Here is a 20,161-nt window from a genome sequence, read left to right as displayed (position 1 = left end):
CAATGGATTATAATTTGTTACTATCATTATTTTAATGCTCAAAATTTCTTAGATTTGGCCAGTGGGAGCCACTTCAAGTTGGTTCCTGTATCTTTTTGACATTTTGTCATCATTGTTTGATTGCTTCCTTACTTGCTGTCACAAAAGATGGGCCAGGCTTATCTTATTTTTTTCCCATGGATTCAGTGATTTGAAGAGAGTGTATTTACTTATAGAAATAAGGCTGCTTCTAAATAATATTACTCCTAGAAAATTTAAAAATGCAAAAGAGTATTATTCAGGCTGCTTTATGTGCATCCACTAGCCACATGGATTTGAGATTTCACCTCTGGTTTGTTGCTGGATTTGTTAGATGTCAACCCAACAGAAGGGATTGCATTTTTATAGTCACTTAAATATTAGCTATAAACTTGAGCATCCCTGAGGAAGCGCAGAAAGTAACTAGCATTGAGCTGTGCTGCAGGATTATTTGATTTCCTCATCTCAGCTACTCGAGGGCCTGCTGGTATGAGAGCTCTGTTGAGTGAGAAAAAAGTTTTTACATATTTCTCTTCAACGGTAGTAGAAGTGAAATTATTGTGAAAAGACACTGGGCTTGGACTACACCATATGGCACTGAGAGGTGTTCATCACTGCAGCTTCTAACAGCTGAGTTCAAAATTGCCCATACTTCTGCATTGTTGGAGAAATAGCCCCTGACTGCCTGGAAACATCCATTGTAGCAGCTCTTTAGCCATGTAATTTAAAATAATTACTAATTAAATGAGAATAAAATAGAGTCCATAATAACAATAATAATCTCTGTAGCATTGGTCATTACCAAAGTTACTGTTGTTGGAGAGTTACCTCGGGACAGGTGTCTTGCCGAAGAGCGTAAGACCCGGGAGGGAGCCCGACTTTCTTATATTACTGAGGTAGAGAATTGGGACCACTCCGGGGTGCTTGACAACTACAGACCTAATTTTATATTCCATCTATGTTGCCGATCTCATGTTGTTTCAAGGCATTTGATCACTAATACAGCAGACAGCATGCCACTGAAAACCAGGGAACAGGAACAGCCGTGTGGCACTTGTCAGTGGGTTTATATCATCGTGGGAAACAACTTGAGCAATTACAATACCTTGTCTTTGACAAGCGTCACTCTTATCCCCATCTTGGGAAGAGCGAGGCCCTTTTGCAAGAGGGCCTTCGAGTGCGTGGGTCCAACACCAGGTGGTTATGAGCGGGTTTATGGAATAGTGCGGGCGGAGCAGATTTTAGATCGCTTCCTGTATCTAAGAAAGTAAAAGGTGGAGGCAGTCTGGGTTCAAGGCGGGGTTTCTGCTTCTCATTGTTGCGGCCTAAAAACATGCATTCCTTCATTAATTCATTCATCTGGCGAAGGAGCACCTACGCTGTGCCAGCTAATGTACTCAGTGCTGGGACTATTGATCAAAGCAGACATGAGTGCCGACCTTAGGGATCTGACAGTCTCCTGGGAAGGGAGGAATATACAAATATAGAAGTGTAAAATGTGCCATGGAGGGAAAGAAGAGAACATTTGAGAGGACAACAGAGGGACTCCTTTTGCAACTTGGCATCTGTGAAGGACTTTTGAGGAAGTGGCATTTATGCCGAGGTCTGACGTCAGACGAGTGTTTGGCCAGGCCTACAATGAGGGGAGAATGTTCTAGGCAAGAGGGGTGCCATGGGCAAAGGCCCTTGGATGGAACTTAGTTAGTTTGAGGAACTAGAGGAAGAGTAGCGTGAGGGAGAATGCGGCTTGAGGGGCAGTTGGAGAGGCCGACGGGCTGCAGGGACAGGCGGGTTTGGAGAGGAGCCCAGATTTGATTCTAAGGGCAACAGGAAGCTTCGGAGCTGAGGAGTGGCAGGACCCAGTTCACGTCCGTAAAAGCCCAGTCTGGTCACTGGTGGAGAATGTCCTGGACTGAGGGACGGGAGGGCCGAGCTGAGACCGGGGAGCCAGGTAGGTGATCATCTGAGAATTCAGGAAAGAGGAGATGGCAGGGCATGTGTGACAGGAAGCAGACTGGACATTCGTTTAGACATCGGAGTTGACTGGGGGTGTTCAGACGCCGGGAAGTTTCAGGGCTGGTTCCCGGGTCTCTGGCTTGAGCAGCTGGATAAACAAATGTCTGTATGCTCAGGTGGGATCTGTCAGAGGATAACTATATTTGGGGGTTAAAATAATCAGATCTTTTTTTTTTTTTGGGGGGGGTAGCAAAAAATAAATAACATGAGCTTTATCATTTAGCCATTTTAAAACGCACGCTTCTGTGGTGTAAGTGCATTCGCATTGCTGTGCCCCCGTTGCCACTGTCCAGCTCCAGAACTTTTTCCTCTTTCTATCCTGACACTCTGCACCCATTAAACAATAACTCTTATGTTCGCCCTGACCCCCGCTCCTGGCAACCATTATTCTACTTTCTGTCTCTGAGTTCAACTACTCCAGGTACCTCATGTAATTGTACAGTGTTTGTTTTTTTGGGACTGGCTTTTGTCGCTTGGCATAATGTCTTCAAGGTTCATTCATGCTGTAGCCTGTGTTAGGATTTCCTTCCTTTTGAAGGTTGAGTAATATTTCTTTGTAAGTTCATACCGTATTTTCTTTATTCGTTCATCTATTGATGGACATTTGGGTTTCTTTCACCTTTTGGCTCTTGAGAATAATGCCGTTATGAACTTGGGTGTACACATATCTGTTTGCATCTCTGCTTTCATTTTTTTGGATATTTACCCAGAAGTGGAATTGCTGGATCATATGGTAATTCTATGTTTAATTTTTTGTCAAACCACCCAACTTTTCCACCGCGGCTACACCATTTTACGTTCCCACCCACAGTGCACAGAGGTCCCAGTTTTTCCACGTCCTCACCAACCCTTTTTATTTATTTATTTGTTTGGTCATTGCCATCCTGATGGGTGTGAAGTGGTATCTCATCGTGGCAGAACATTCAGGTTTTTAGATGAGAGATACTCGCGTGGCACTGTCAAGTAAATGTTTGGTGTATACCAGACGGGATTTCCAAGGAGAGGTCTTTTGGCCCGTAGGTCAGTTTAAACCCTGCTGACCAAGAATCCTGCAGCAGGTTCTTGTAAATGCCTCATGGGTGTGGATCGTAAGGTGTCCCCTGCCAGTGTGCCTGCTATATATATGAGTATGTGAGCATTTCGGCGTTCGACTTCACTTCTGGTGAACAAATGTCATTTTGTACCTGGTTCTCTCCTTTCTAATCTCTAGTGCAGCTCTAGTGGAAATTAACCAAGAATAACTAAATATGAGCTTCAAATATAAGTGATGGAAAGCTTCCAAAAGAGGAAATTTAATGTTATGGTCTTGGAAGGTGTATCCCGCTGAAATCAAATAGGCTTTATGATTTATTTTAGAGTGAATGGAAGACATTTTTGTTTGTTTTTCCTCTTTTTGGAACAAAGAAAATACAGCTTTAAAGTGTTTTCCAATTTCTCTCTCAGCTCCCTTTCTTTCTCTGGTTTCTTTACTCTTAATAGGATAATATAAACCACTTTTCTGTCGTCTGTTATTCATCAAAGCTGTTGATTTACCCTTAACAGAACGAAGGCAAGGATGTTATTAAAATAAAACAACTTCCAATTGAGCTGCTAATAAATGCTGAAATGCATCCACATTTCTCCTATCGATTATCTCCTGCTGACAAAGGCAAACACAAGCTTGCACTGGGCTGCCTGTGGAAATGAAAGATTTAATTAGATGAAAACCAAAGGAGCTGGAAGATCAACTGCACAGGGCTGTCCAACGATTGTTATGCATAATTGGCTATTTGAAATGTTCCTGCTTCTTGGGCCTTTTTCACCCAAAATATTCCCTACAGAGCATTAGGAAGGAACACAGTTGTTAGGAAATCCCTCCCACCCCCAAACAGTTCATTTTACAAGCTCAAGGTTGTGAGCTAGAATGGGCCCTGTCAGGCCATAAATAAGATGTAATAGAACAACACCTTGAAATGGAGAATTAGCACAGGAGAGCAGGAAGACAGCAGTGTCTTCTTAATTTCAGGCTGTTTCCAAGTGCCGAAGGTGGAAGAAGAGGTGCTGGCGGGGAGGATTTAAGAAGAGGTCCGTAAACTCGGAGAATGGAATTCTTGAGACCGGACTTGCTCTGTAAGTGTGTGCATGCAAAGTTTAATGTCTGGTAAATGCAGTGGTATTTAGTGATGGGAGTACATTAAAAAGTTGGTATTCACTTTGCTTGGAGTGTTTCAAGCACCTGTCAGGTGGCCTGCTTTTTACAACAGTGGAGAAAAGAAAGATGGACAGAAATCGTTGCCTGTGGCAGCCACGTGGCAGTTAGTTTACACAGGTATTTCTTTTTGGAACCCTGAGTAGGGTGTTAACATTTGAAGACTTTGGTATCCTCATTTACATAATGGGATATCAATTGTTCCTATCTCATCGATTTGTTATGAGGATTAAATGAGATAATGTAGACAAAGCACAGTGAGTAGGCACACGGTAAACACCAAATAATTAGCAATAATAATTCCCCATCTTCAAGGCACTGAAGAGAGCACATAATTTTTTCTATTATATTCCCCATAGTGTCTAGCCCATTGTCTAATACGCTGCTCTCAATAAAAATTTTATTCTGAATTAAAAGAAATATTAATTTCTCAATTTTGAGTTTTTTACAGATTCACATTGGAGTTGATAGTCATTCAACAAATGTGTATTTAACATCTTAAATTGTTTTTAAAATAATATATATATTTTTCCTGATTACAAAAGAAGTAACATCCTTGCCTTGGCAGAAACAGTGGCTGTAGTAGGCCTCATTCTTTGTGTCATGTTGCACTGAATTTATGCTGTACTAGAATCTCAGGCTAGAAAATTTTTCTTTAATATCTGCCTCCCTGTGGTCATCACTTCTGTATAAAAATACTGTGGTGCGTTCTTGTTTCTCTAGTGTAATTTGGAGTCAAGCGGAATAGATAAACACTGTCAATACGAATATCTTTTGTAGACACTGATAGGGCTTATCTGTGTAGAAATGAAGAGATAAAGGACACAGAAATGTTTAATTTTTCTTTGCATGTTAATCTAACCACTGAACCCCCTTGTTCCCCAAGCAAATTAATTGTCACAAAAGGAGAGTAAATGACACGTGGTCTGTATTGAGCTGTTGTCTGTTCAATCAGCCACCCTTCCACATAGTATCATGGAAGAGGCAGCCCTCTTCAACAGGATTGTGTGAGCAGCTGTGCTGGAGTAAGCTTATTAGACGTCTCCTTGAAAAACTCAGGGCGCTGATCTTCTGACTTGAGGTTGGTTCTTGAAATGTATGTGGAGCAAATTTTATCTTTCCCTGTGGAGGAGGTCCAGAGCTGGACTCAAAAGTCCCAGTGTAGAGGCTAGTTTCTTCAGCCCCTAGCTGTGTGACTCTTATAAGTCACTGCTTTTCTGAGCTTTATTGGTTCATGCGCAAAATAGAGTTACGGCTAATATTTATATATAACATTTTAATTTTAATTTGTGGTAAAATACCCGTAACATAAACTTTACCATCTTAACCATTTTTAAATGCACAGTTCAGGAGGCTAATAAGTTATGTTTTACTACGATTACAGTGCTGCCAATATTACCACCACTTGTCCAGTAGGATTGTTGTGAAGACCAAACGAGAAAAAAGGATGAGAAAAAAAGATGCTCCCTACACTAAAAAACGCGTTGTAGATATCAGTTGCTACTAGTAGCATGATCCTATCGCTTTCTGGGCTCGGTCTTCCTGTTCGGGACCCCACTTCCGATATCGTTAGTCTTTACATTCTATGGAACGTTACTTCCACCTGGCACAGGTTTCCATGTCAATAGGGAGCCAAACCTAATGCTAAAAAGCCTGAGTTTTCTTTAGTAAAACATTAACGTCATCCTACACCTGGAGGTTTTGTAGCTTTTCCTGTCACTCTGTGGAAGGAAGCCCTTGGTAACACCTGACTTGTTGGTGACAGCAATATATCTGTATCGATATCCATATTTCTCTTCTGTTTGTTTATTTATTCAGAAATATTTATCCAGCACCTCCTCGTTGCTGGGCACTGTTTGAGATGCTGGGAATACAGCAGTGAAGAGAGAGACAAATTCCTCTGCCCTCCAGATGCTGACCTTTGAGGGAGGAAAGGCTGAAAATAAACCGGTAGATGTATAATAACAAGTAGGAAGTGATAGAGGCGCTAAAGAAAAACAATGCCAGGCCGGGAGGTGGAGGGTGACACGTCCTTTTCTTTTAGATGGAATGGTCAGGGAAGGCCCCGCTAAAGAGATGACACATTGGAGCAGAATCCTAACTGATGGGCAAGGTCCGCTCTAGGCAGCCTGAGCGGGGATGTGGAGGAGGAACTTCCCACAGAGACCACAGAGGCTCCTCCCTGCCCTGTGGCTGTGCCAGTAGTAGCCCCAGTGCAAAAGGACTTTGGGTTCCTTCTCTTCTCTCTGAGTTCCCATACATGAGAGTACTTCAAGAGCTCAGAGCTATGTGTTATGGAACTCCGAAGCGTCTCCAGGCAGCTGGGAATCAATATGGGAGAACCAAAAATCTTATTGGCCCCTTTGCTTAATTTGCTGTGAATATGCTTCACTTTGAGCATATTAAAAAGTCCAGTAATTTTTTTTTTTCGAATGGGGCATACTTATACTAAAACAATTATTGGACTTTTAATTTGGGACATATGATATTAAAAAATTATTGATTGTTTAACTGACATTCAAATTTAAATGAGTGGCCTGTATGTTACCTGGCAACCCTAATTGACCAGAATCTAGTCACATGGGTACATCTAGCTGCAAGAGAGTCTAGAAAACCTAGCCTTTAGGTGGGTAGTAATGTGTCCAACTATAACCTGGGGTTTTAATTACTAAAAGGAAGCAGGATAGAATGGATATTGAGAACTAGCAGTCTCTGGCAAAACTTACATGTCTAATTCATTCATTCATTCATTCATTCATTTTACTTTTATTAATCACCTACTATATGACGAGTATTGAATAAACAAGTTAGGTAAGACTCCTGCACCTGCAGAGCTTATATTTTGGTGGAAGAGACAGACAACAATTTATACACGTGTAGAATTTCAAGTAGGAATAAATGTTCTAAAGAAAAATAAGTAGTGTAAGGTTTCTAGTAAAGTTTGATGGGAATGCTACTTTTTAAATGGGGAGGCTAGGGGAAGCTTCTCTGGAGAAAGATCATTTGAGTTGAGACCTGAAGGAAGTGTGGGAGGAAGCAGGTGAAACTCTGGGGAAGAGCACGCCAGCCAGAAAGACCAGCTAGTGCAAAGGCACCAACGACCTTGGTGTTTGTCAAGAATTATAAGGCCCACGTGGTTGGCATGAAGGGATCAAGGGGGAGAGTGTAGGGGAAGCAGGTGGAGGAGGGCTTGGAAGACCACAACAAGGAGTTTTTGAAACATCAGGAATGATGAGATGCCGCTGAAGGGTTTGGAGCAAGACAGTTACGTGACTTAATTTGCATTTTAAATAGATCGCATTGCCTCCTGGGTAGTCCATGTGGCTAGAGGAGGCAAGAGTGGAAGAAGGGAGACGAGTTAGTGGCTGTCGCAGGGGATTGGGCTTGGACAGCCCGTAGAGTGGAGGGAGTGAGAAGTGGTGGGAGTCAGGACGTATATAAAGTAGGCACTAATACCACCCTCGATTTACAGACGAAGGAGGCTCATAGAGTCAGGACTGGGATCTAGGTCTGTATGACTTGAGTGCAGCTTCGGGGAAGAAGGTCTTGCAGCTCTGAGAGACCGTAGGGATCATTCAGTCCTTGATTCTGACATTACAGCGGGCGCAAGAGGGAGGAGAACCGAAGAAGAAGGCCGCTTTCCCCTTCTTCCTGCACTCTTCCCCAGCATTGGTTCCGCCTGGGATTCTGGATCTCAAGGTAATCTAATTTGTTATTGGCTTTATTAGAATAAAATCTTCTCTCTTCCTACGTGAAAAAAAAAAAAATCCCCCAAATAGTACTTGATCTTGGACGTTGAGAGCTGTGACACCAATGGCAATGTAAACTCTAGAAAGAAGGAGGTGACTTTTATTCTTTGTCTTTCTTGGGCCCCTGCCTTGTCAAGAGGCTTTGGAATCAGCCACACCTGGTCCTGAATCCTGTTTACCAGCTGAGCCTGGGTTTTTTGTATCTGTAACGTGGGACCAAAACATAGTTACTCTACATAATTGCTGAGAGCATTACAAGAGAAAATGTGCCTGAAACTAGTAGCATCCAATAGATGGGATTCATTTTATGATTTGAGAATCATTTTGGCTCCAGCTTGCTCTTAGCACTGTTTTTTATCTTTCCACCAGTTCCCTGACTGACTCTAATCTTTTCGTCATTCCCCATTCACTTCCCTTCCTAGCTTCTATCCTGTCATCATGTCTGGAGCCCCATATAACATGACCTTTGAGGGAAAATGCCAGGTGGAGGGGATCAGGAAATATGGACGGGCCCTCCATTAACATGTTCCCTAGAACTGGAATATGAAATATTCATTTAAGTCGGGTGAAAGACATTGAAAACTTGATGTCCTCGCTTAGTTCCAGAAGCACACTGCTGATAAGAAACAAATTAGAAATGCAAGGTTTTTTTTTTTTTTTTTTTTTTTTTTCCCAAGTGCTGTAAAGATGTGTGTTGATGATGGAGCTGGTCTTTCCCTGTGGGTCAGTGAGGTTTTCCCTGAAGCATAAATGCAGATAAAAATGATTGCTGCTTCTGATGAGGCTGTCAGAGCCTGGTATCAGAATTTGGGAAAGGTATTTGAAGTCCTATTTATTTCTATCCAGCATAAACACACTCTGCAAGATCTCTGGCTGCTCTTGGGGAGGGGTGCCACTCTTTCAGCTCTGGATTTCAAATGTGGATCAGCTGACCAGAGTGTTTGGTTACTCTGGTTGAAAAGATTTATAGAGCTCTGGACTCACTGCAAGAAGAGCCCTTAGAAATCTAGGGGAACTTTTGTTTTTACAGATAAGGATAAGCCTAGAGAGGGGTTCTTACTTGCTCAAAGTCACACAGCTTAGCTTGAAAGTAAAGTATGAAAGAACTTTGGTGGGCTTTGGCATCAGAGAGAGTCGGGTTCAAATCCTGGATCTATTCCTTTGGTAAATTACTTAATTTTCTAAAGCTTTAATTTCCTCACTTGTGAGATGGGGCTAATAATAGTTCCTACTTCATAGGGTGAGGATTAGCAATAAAATTCATATGAGGATTAGCAATAAAATTCATATCAAATAGCACAATGCTTGGCACTTAGTAAGTGCTCAGTAAATATTGGTATTTTGTGATGTTGATTGTAATATATGTTTTGGGTTCCCAGGAACTGACAGTCAAAAAATCTTTTTATTGTTAAGATGCCACAGGCCTCTTGTCTGGTCCTTATTAGAGGGTGTAGTGGGTTGAATTGTGTTATCCCCAAAAGGTATGTTCAGGTATTAACTCCCTGTACTCATGACCATGACCTTATTTGGAAAGAGGGTTTCTGCAGTGCAATCAAGTTAAAATGAGGTCACACTAGATTCAGATGGGCCCTAATCCAATGACTAGTGTCCTTATATGAAGGGGAAATTTGTACATGGACACATAGCGAGGGCACCATTTGAAGACAGAGGCAGATATTGGAGTGGTGCTGCCACAAAATCAAGAAATATCAAAGGTTACTGGCTGGAAGAGGCAAAGAAAGGTTGTTTCCTAGAGCCTTAGGAGGGAGCATGGACTTGCCAAGGCCTTGATTTTACAATTTCAGCCTCCAGGACTGTGAGACGATACGTTTGTGGTAATTTACTATAGCAGCCCTAGGAAGTGAACACAGAGGGTATAAAGGAGGAGGATGTTCTGGTCTTTCAGTTAAGCATCTAAGGTTAGGGCTTAGCTGTGGAATGTTCATTTCCTGATTTATGAATGGAACTACTCATTGAGTAATAACCTTCTGAAGAGATCCCGGGTATTTGCCTACTGACTTAGTGAGGCTGGAGAGGTGTGTGTGCGCGTGTGGTGATGGAGATGGTGGTGGGGGACACAGGTACTGTGATTGAGGAGAGCCAGGATTCCTCACAATCATGTGTGGATATTCCAGATGACAAAATGCCCAGGGTCCGCTCAGAAAAGACAGGCGGGGACAGGGTTGGACAGAGGGCAAAGGCTGTTGTGTTTCATTTGTCCCAGTTTTCCTGTTAAGTCCCCCTCATTCCCCTTTCATGTAAATATAGGTAGTTTTCTTGTTGGGCTGAGATGCAGAGAAGTTAAAACACGTGGGAAATGTTGAGACTTACAGGCTTTTGGTGAATGCCTCTTCCTTTGAATCAGGTGAGGAATGTGCCGTGTGTCCGTATAGTTTCCCAGAGGCAGCCAGGTGGTCTGTCTTATTTCACATTTCTGCAGGCTGGGCTTGAGAGATGGAGAAGTCCTTTTTCAGCACTGAAGCCCTCCATCCACTGTTGACCTCTTTGGGCCTGCCTCCCCATCAGTCATTCCTTCTCTGCCTTTCCCGCTCTGCACCCCGGCGTTATCATTTTGAGCAGAACTCATTTGGAGTTCTTCCCCGCCGTCTCCAACCAGAAGGGAAAACATTCACAGACAGGAACGATACATCAGTCTCGCAGCTCACTGCCGTAGTGGCTACGGGAAGTACTAGAATTCGTTTCCAAAGAGGAGATAATACATTATAAGGATGTATGCAGTTTTCAGAGCTCTTTTTGCCAAGGGTGAAGGCTAATGGGGGTGGGAATGGAGGCGATTGTTCAGTTACGTGATTGATTCAGGATCCCTGTGCCCAGGCAGTTACTGTTTGGACTGCTGGACCCTAATCAAAACCAGTGCCGTTTGGTCTTGACCCTCTTGAGCGAAGAGACAAGCGGTTGTCATTGGATTTTCAAGGTCATCTGCTCGGGGAGAGGCACCATCCTTACTTAGCTCATTGGTTGGAAAGAGTGTTTTTGTTTGTTTGCTTTTTGTTTTTAAAGCGAAGGTGAAGGGGAGGGGTGGGAGAGGGCCGGTTAGTCACGGAGAGAATAGTCAAGAGGCAGCACAATGGCAAAGTGGGAAGTTGGGGAGGAAGCGAAATAATTCTCTTAGCGCTTTGAGAACTGCTCCTTTATCTGCAAAATGAATGAGTTCTGAGAGTTGCTATCACCTGTGAGAAATCTCTTAGAGGTGACTCCATTTATGTGAAATATTCAGAATAGGGAAATCTGTAGAGAGAGCAGCTTGGCGATTGCCAGAGGGTGGGGGGGCAGGGACGGGCATGGGGAATGACTGCTCAATGGAGTTTCCTTTCGGGGCGATAATAATGTTCTGGAACTAGATAAAGGTGGTAGCTGTACAACACTGGGACTATACCAAATGGCACTGAACTGTACAATTTAAAATAGTGCGTTTTATGTTATGTGAATTTTATCTCAAAGAACAGATGCCAAAATATACTCCCACCCCCACCCTCAGGCCTTTAAACCACATGGATGCTGTTGAGGTGGCCTCTGGAAAGATAAAGACTGTGGCTGGGTTCAGCCCCTGGAGGAACAACATGGTCTGAGTGCTGTGTGGATGTCGGGGTCCTTGCTCCCTCTGGCCTGCCCCCTCCCCACCCCTCCTTAGAGGGTCCACAGGGCTGCCTGCACCAACACCAAGACCTTAAAGAGAATGAGCTTTCGGGGACCTTAATCACAGTGTGAATCTTGACCATGCCACTATTGACAGTGTGAATCCAGATGTTACAGAAACTCTCTGAACCTCAGTTTCCTCACTTGTAAAATGGAGTTGACACTATCTACCTCATAGGGTTTTTACTCCCTTAAAGTACATGTTAAAGCATTACCACTCATGTTATTACCACTCAGTAAATGGCAGTGGCTATTACAAATAATAATTCCGTTATCTGTGGTATCTGCCTGAGCATAGTACTGATTGTCAAGATCCAGAGGTAGCAAGAAGTTTTGCCTCAGCTAAGTCCTTTGGACAGAATCCCAAACCCCAAAAGCCTGCTGGTGGGGATGTGGAGAGAAGAGAACCAGCAACAGTGGAGGATGTTATTGACTCAGTTGTGGTTCTGAAGGGGTTGGATAAATAGCCTCCTTTTCCCCTGCTGGAACCAATGGACAAATAAAACCTAAGGAGACAGGTGACCAAAATATCACCTTGAGACCAATCAAACTGATTCTAGAGTTTAATAGGCCTTTTTGTAGTTGAACCCCACAATGAGACTTCTCACCCTTTTACAGACATGGCTGGGTCACCGCAGGGCTGCCCAGACCGGGGCTCAGCCCTGCTAAACGCACAGCATGAAGGCACAGAGGGGTGCAGTGGCCCTCAGTGAGGGGGGCTCCTTCCTGAGCCCACCAATCAGGGCAGGCACTCCGCCTCTGTCTGAGAGAGACCAGGAGGGAGGCCAGGAGTGCACTAGGGAAGCTCCTTTCAAATGCAAGAAAAGTCATGCAGGGATGGAGAGGGCTTCCCATTGGATAGCGATAGGCCCTGTAGGAGTGTCTCCGTGGCGAGGCAGGGGCTCCCTTCATGTCCGTGGTGCCCCCCACCTTCTTCCCCATGTGGTCTGACACGTGACGGGCACTCCGGGGCTGCTGTCTCAGTCCTTTATGTTCAGCAAGGAGTCCTTTGTTACAAAAGGAAATGGGATCGCAGGACAACCAAGCCAACAAACAAAGCCAAAACCTGGGAACAGCCTCATTTCATCCAACCTTTGGGGACTGGTAAATTATAGAATATCCATTCTATAATGGATACACCATTTTAAAAGGCTATTTACAAAGGGCTTGTAACGATGTGGGAATTACATGATGATGTCGGGTGAAAAAAAGCATGATACGAAATTGCACATATAGTATATTCTCAGCTATACTAAAACCTCCCTAAGATTATGCTTAGAAAAATGAAAAATTTAAGAGGAAATTTCCAAAATATTAACAGTGGTGATCTTTCTGTTTAGTTTTTTCCTATAGTTTCCAAGTTTTCTGTAATGAGTATGTATTTCTTTTGTAATGGAAAAGCTTAACTTATTAAAAAATTAAAACTGTTTTACCTTGGTGAGACTTACATATTATCAAATGAACAGTTTAGAACTTCATAGATGTATATGATTACAGAATGCTAATGTGACAAGGAACTTCAGAGATTTTCCAAGTTTAAAGATTTTAAACCTTGTGTTTTTTTTTTTTTTTTTGTCTGGGGTCACAGATCCCTTTGAAGTTTTTCCAGAAACAATGGCTTCTCTCCAGAGAACATTTTGCAAATAAACATACTGTGATTTAAGCTGCTGTTTGTTTCACGTTACAGAAAGCCCTACTCAAAGCTTAAACAGCGGAGGAAATTTACTAGTTCATTTAACTGAAAACTTCAGGGGAGTCAGGTGAAGCTTGATTCAGCACTTTAACAACTTCACCAAGACTCTCATTTCTTCTGTCTCTCTGCTCTGCCTCCTTCAATATCAGTTTCATCCTAAGGCTGGCTCCCCTGTGGCTTCTAAGACAGCCAGCCGGTGGAAATTCCTCTTCCTTCTTGTTTATGTCTAGCAGGAGAGAGTGTCTCCGGTTCAGCATTCCCAGCAAAGGTTGTAAGATTTGCTCTGATTGTAAGGTTAGGCACATGCTCATCTCTGAACCATACCTTGGCCAGGAAGTAGAGAGCTCCGATTGCCTTAGCTCGATCACTTGCTCTGCTGTGGAGCTGATAGGGATAGAATTAGTGTTCCTGGGACCACATCATTTCCCAAATAGAAATGAGGGGCACAAATATCCCTTACACACATGGCTTACTGCATATAATTTAGACTTATCCTTAAATTCCCCAAGGCTTGCCCATGGACCCCAGGTTAAAAATTCCTAGTCTAATCCAATCCCCTTGTTTTAGAGATGGGGATTCAGAGACCCAGAAGGAGGTGACAGATGCTCAAAGCCTTACCGTGGCTTCACTGTCAGCCTCTTCTGCTTGTTGCTCCACCAGACTCCTTCCAACTTCACACGCAATGGTAAGTCGGAGATGAATAAGTAATAAGTAGGGCCCTTCACAAATTCCTAAGCTGCTCTGGGACCCAAGACAGATGTGTTTTGATGAAGGGACAGGACCGAATGTTGGGACGGAAGGGTCCAGACAGGGCGGCTGCACTGGGCCACAACTGTCCAGAAGCCTCCCATCTAAGACGGCATGGAAGGGAAACAAGGGCAAAGGAAGAATGACTACATTATTCATGCCTATATCTTAAAGATAAGCATTATAATTCCCCTTTTAAAAATCCTGCTTGCTCAGAGGAAACAACTGTATTCTAATAAGCGCTTGTTTATGAAACTCATAGTAATTGGATCGGAATGTGAATTATTAAACTGTCTGGGGTGGCATCTCTTGCCAGGTGTTTAGTGATTATGTTCAAATGTAGGGGGTTGGCCTGTTAGCTGGGAAGATACTGCTCCCGGGAAGAAAATTGTTTAACTCTGGGTCAAGGCTGGGGTGTCTTTCACAGACTTCTAAAGTAGCTGTGGGCCGCAGAGGCCCTTACAAATCACATAGCTGAATTACCTCATTTTAGAGATGGGAAAACTGAGACTTAGTGGGTAAAGGCACTTGCTGAAGGCTGTTCAGGGATCATGCTGACAAATAATTGCATCTTTACCTGATTTTTCATCATATTCACTCATTGCTTGTGGTAGAATCCACGACTTAGCTTTCTCAACTGCCATTCCCTCTTCCTTCTACCCAGAGAGATTGTAAAGCTAACCCAGGTTTTCTGTAGCTAGGATTCCAGACGCAAGTTCTACCAGTTACTTGCCCTTGCGTGAGATCTCTCTGCAGCTGTGGCTGTTGAGAGACAAGGCGGTAAAGGTATAAGAGGCAGCTGTAACTAGACTCAGCATTCCAATGACGAGCCACCAGCCTCCTGGGTTTTAAGGGACAGTGGGAGCAGTAGCTTCCTGACTCTGGGATTGCATCCAGGTAGCAAGTCCATAAGCTCCACAGTCCCTTGAAGACCCTCTGACTTCTGCCCCTTTAGCCTCTAGCGCTTTTTTTTTTTTTTTGGAATAGTTAATTTTCTGTATTAAACCTCTTTCCGATTGACATACTTAGCTTAGCTTCTGTTTCCTGCACTGAACTCTCACACATCCCTGTGTGTTAGCACAAATCACACTATGATAAGTAGTAATCTTTCTCCCCTGAATCCCGATATGTTTCCTGTGTCCTATAGAATATAACTTCATTCATGTCACCCTGAAACCTTAAGCTCAAGAAATCCAAAACTAACCTCCTTATTCTCTCTCTAAAACTTACTCCTTCTATAGAGTTCCCTTTGTCCATTCTCATGACTTCTTCTTCCCAATAACTCAGGTTCGGAGGTAGCTCTGGCTTTCCTCTTACTGCTGTCATATACTTGTCAGATCTTATTGATTCTATTTTCTTTGTTAGGACTATTGGTTTAAGTGATCCAATTATATCAACTTAATAAACAGAGAGACTCTCCTGCTTTCTTCCAGGTCTCTTCCTAATGGTGGGCTGGAGGGTCTCAACAGCTCTACATTTATGTAATCTTTACATTAAGTCTTGTAGGGATAAAGGTTATCTTTCTCATTATTTCTGGAAAAAGTTTTAGAAAGAGCCTTTTTGGGTAAAATAAGTTAACCACTTATTTACGAGTTGAATTATATACTCCAAGAAAGATCTGTTGAAGTCCTAGCCTCTAGTACCTCAGAATGTGACGTAATTTGGAAGTAGTGTTGTCGATATAATTACTTATTGTGATGCGGTCGTACTGGAGTAAGGTAGGCCATTAGTCTAGTGTGACAGAGGAAGAGATGAGGCACAGGGAGCAGAATGCCATGTAAAGACAGGGACACAGAGAGGATGGCCACGAGGCAGAAATTGGAGTTATGCTCCCCTAAGCCAAGGAATGCTTGGGGCTTCCCGAAGCTGGAAGAGGAAAGTATGCATCTCCCTTAGAGGCTTCTGAAGGAGCGTGGCTCTGTCGACACCTCGATTTCAGACTTCAAGGCCCCAGACTATGAGATATTAAGTTTCTGTTTTTCGAAGCCACCTATTTTGTGGTTCTCGACTGCAGCAGCCGTAGGAAACTAACATGCCACTGTCGCCAGGAGAATGAAATGAGGCGATCGGCCAGGCCTGGGGTGTGCGTCCAGTATGTGTGTCATTTTCACTCTCACAGCCTGAGCTGTGAGGAAGGGCATGCCGGTTGCCAGAGGAAAACTGGGGAGCATTTACCAGAAAAGGGGAATGGAAGCTGCAGAGGCAAGAGCCCCATGTGCACTCAGACCCGTAATGCCCTCTTCCAGGCCCCCAGCACTTCTCGCCTGAACCACGATATAATCTCCCAACTGTCCTTCAAGTTTTCCTCTCCTTCTCTTTCCGTCCCATTTTATATGGGATACCAGATTACTGCTCCCACTTTGGTTGTGATCTTGCCATTCTCCAGTGCAAAGATCCTTCAAGCCAACAGAATAAGATCCCAGTCTTTAATCTGGATGTGAAAAGCAGTGTCAAGCTGGCTCCCACCTCCCCTCCACCTCCAGATATTGAAATTTAATATCTCCAGATATAAATTTAAATTGACTCGCCATTTAAAACCTAAATTTAAGTTTAATCTCCTTCAGCAACTTCCCAGATGTATTCTCAGCTGGAAGTTTTCACTGGACTCTGACCTTCTTTGTCCAATTCCATTAAGCTGTTCGTATTAGTTTGCTAGGGCTGCAATAACAAAACACCGCAGACCAGCTAGCTTAAATGCAGAAATTTATTTTCTCACATTTCTGGAGGCTAGAAGTCCAAGATCGGGGTATCAGCAGGTTTGATTTCTCCTGGAGCCTCTGTCCTTGACTTGCGGACGGCCTGCTTGCCGAGTCCTCACACGGCCTTTTCCCTGTGCCCACGCACCTTGCCGTCTCTTCCTCTTCTCATAAGGACACCAGTTCTGTTGGATTAGGGCTGTATCCTAAGAGCCTTGTTTCTAACTTAATCATTTCTTTGAAGGCCCTATCTCCAAATACTGTCACATGGGTTAGCGCCTGCTCATGTGGCCTCGCTGAGTCTTAATGACCTCTTTAAAGGTCCTACCTCCACATGAGTTACATTCCGAGGTGTTGGGGGTTCAAGTTTCAACATACAAATTTGGTGGGGGAGGCCCAGTATAGTCCATAACAGCACTTAAAACTTTCTATTTTACTGATGTTCGTGTGCTTATTTTAACTCTCTTAGAAGATGGTAAGCTCTTTGAAGGCAGGAAGTATATCTTGTTTATGTCTTTTTATCTACCATAGTGTTTAATATACTTCTTAGACTTAGTAAATGTTTAGAAATTTTTGTTGAATGAATAAATGGTACATAAAATAATTCTTGATTAATGAGAATTTCATTTCTCATTTCTCCAACTTTCAGTGTTAAAAAAAAACTATATAGTATAGGCACCATTGGACTTGATGTCAAACCCCAGATTGTTTTCCCAATTATGTTACTTTCTAGCTGTGTGATCTTGAGCAAGTCACTTAATATTTCTTGGTCTCAGTTTCTTTATCTGTAAAATGAGGAAATAATGCTCTCCTGTTTGTTTTACTAGGTTGTTTATGAGTACTAATGAAATAGTTGTTCAGAAAATATTTCGGGACATCTAGTGTATGCCAGGCACTGTTCTGGGCACATGTGATACAATGGGGAACAAGCTAAGCAAAGTTCCTGTCCTCGTGATTCTTGTAGGGAAATAGGCCATTAACAAGGTCGGCATTACAGAAGATAATTTTGGAAAGTGCTCATTGTCTGTGTAGACAATAACAGATGACGTGTCGTAGTTAGGGAAGAGCTCTCTGAGAGGATGACATTTGAGCTGAGATGTAAATAATGAGAGAGAAGTGCCTCCTCCTGGGTGAAGAGCATTCCAGGAAGCAGGAGGAGCAAAGACCCTGGCGGGGAGACAGTGAACGTGAGCGCCCATGGAGCTAGTGGAGCACTGCAATAGAATATTCCAGAAAAGAGCCTTCTACTCACATTTAAAATATGAGACTCGTCAATTTGTAGGGTTTCCTGAGTATTGCAGGAAGGTCCCTGGAGTTGAGGTTTTGTCCCTGACTCAACCACAGGGGACAGTGGGAACATCCCTTCCCATGTGGGCAGACTTGCGCATGGCACTTCCTCCAGTAGCACCGGGAGAGGATCAAATGAGACCATGCGGGTGAGGGCGCTTGGGGAATATAAGGTGCAATTTCCAGGTGGTGTCATCATTTGAAAACACATTTCCCACGATTAAGGGATTTGGACTTTGAATTCAGCAACTAGCTTGCTGATCAAATTTTCTGAGAAGAGCAAGAGCTGCCGTCATCCCCGTTTAGGGCTCAAAAATGCCTGTGTCAGGCTTTTCAAAGCAAATTGGTAAGAATTAAGTAGACACTGCAGCAGTGATCTGCAAGCTGTCTTTTGTGGGGGTTGAAATGCAACTCTCTTTTCTGCTGAGCCTCTAGCCACTAGATCTGATGTGGTCAATCACCCTCTGGGGTTTTTAGGTGTCTATGGGACTACCCTGGGGTCAGGTCACTTGGGTGTGTGTGTGTGTGTATGTGTGGTGTTTTGCACTGCAATAGAATATTCCAGAAAAGAGCCTTCTCAGGTATCTTAAGTGTTCCACTGCTTCCAGAAATGACATGATCGAACACTGTACACACATCACTTGAGCAGTGAAATTGCACCCAAGATACCTATAAATGACAGAGTAACAGAGCATTCTTTTAAGAAGAGCTGATTACTTCAGAGTTCTTGGTAGTAAAGTATATTTCCTTTGAACCTGTTCCCAGGTTTCTCCTCCACATCCCACGGACCACCTCCCTCTGCTTCTTTTTCTCCATTCTCATAAAACCTTCATAACTTCAACGTCCTTAAGGGCGCAGTGACTCCCCATTTTTGTTCACTGTGAAGGTTGGTGGATGTCGAGGCCTTTAAGATAACGGGTAAGCATGCTAGAAAGGTCCCTGGTGCTGAGGGCGTTGTGGAACTGTCAGGTAAAGGAAGCGCTACTTCCTCTTTGTATCTGCGGTGAAGGAAGTAGGAAGGAAGTGGCTGGGGAATTTTACCACGTCCGAGTTTAGAAAACAACTAGGATTGTGCTGAAAACCTTCCTGGCTGATGCTTTGGCTGTCGGAGGCTTGAAGAAGTTATTCTGTCTAACCTACTCCCTCCCTGTTTTTGTCGATTGTACTTTTGGTTTCTGTCCCTTTTTCTCTTTTTCCCTCACGCTCTTCCCTGCTCCTCCTCCCCCTCATCCCTTAATGATGCGCCTCATTGGAATAAAGTTCTGTTCAACTAGTAGGGCTTCCATAATTGAAGCTCTGGGGCATTTCAAATAGAACAGCTAATGGTGACTTTTTTTCTTCAAGGCAGGTTATCAATTAAAAATGGCCAGGCAATCAGAGATCAAAAGAGGCCTGTTTCCGCAAATGAATTAGTGGATTTTAGAATGAGATGAAATGAAATGGAGCTAATAGGCACTTTTTAAAGAGATGGCTGAGGGATTCGGAGCTGGAGGTGTGAAGCTAGAAACTGTGAAGGCTTCTTGCTTTGGTCCCAGAGTTTTTGGACACCTCGCGTGCGAAGCTGGAGGGCCAGCAGTGCGCGCCGGAATGACTGGGAAACCGAGAGTTAGGCGTGGAGAAGGTTAGCAGGCTGGCAGCCGCGGAAAAGGGCCTTGCAGTCCATAGGGCTCATATAAACCTAACATCAGGGCCGAGTCTGTTTTTTTCTCTACCTCTGCTCCTATAGCAATCTGCATGCTACCCAAGTGTCCCTTGACTTGTGATTTTCAGGGGGGAGTGATGCCGGAAAGGTTCTCCAGACACCCCCAGGAGGAAGCATTATCTTCACATCTTTGCTGCCTTCCTGAGTTTGCTCATCCAGGGAGGCTGTGGCAGCTGTTGTGATTACTCTCGCTCTCTCTCCCCGTCTCTTTCTTTTTCTGTATCTGCCTGCACAGTAGCTTCATTTCTCAGCATAACTGGAAGGACACATATTCTCAGTTATACAGGCAGAAAACCCGGGAAGGCACATTGGGCTAATTAATAAGGGAAAGTGACTGCTGAACATACCTTCTAACTGTTCTGAATTCACTAGAGGTGAATTTTTTAGAAGTTACTAAATAATACATAG

The 20,161-nt window shown here is 43.5% G+C and overlaps 1 long non-coding RNA gene across 1 annotated transcript in view; it reads left to right on the top strand.

Annotated features, from left to right (window-relative positions):
- LOC118605189 overlaps positions 1 to 20,161 on the top strand; it is a 509,541-nt gene that overhangs the window by 4,174 nt on the left and 485,206 nt on the right. Inside the window, exon 2 of the long non-coding RNA XR_004951970.1 lies at positions 4,040 to 7,921. This is a non-coding gene — a long non-coding RNA (uncharacterized LOC118605189). The remainder of the gene's footprint in view (positions 1 to 4,039; positions 7,922 to 20,161) is intronic.

The sequence above is a fragment of the Rousettus aegyptiacus genome, unplaced genomic scaffold (genome assembly GCF_014176215.1).
Source record: "Rousettus aegyptiacus isolate mRouAeg1 unplaced genomic scaffold, mRouAeg1.p scaffold_m13_p_7, whole genome shotgun sequence".
NCBI lineage: Eukaryota > Metazoa > Chordata > Mammalia > Chiroptera > Pteropodidae > Rousettus > Rousettus aegyptiacus.
The sequence above is the reverse complement of the archived record's forward strand: the minus strand, read 5'-3'. Positions and strand labels throughout refer to the sequence as shown.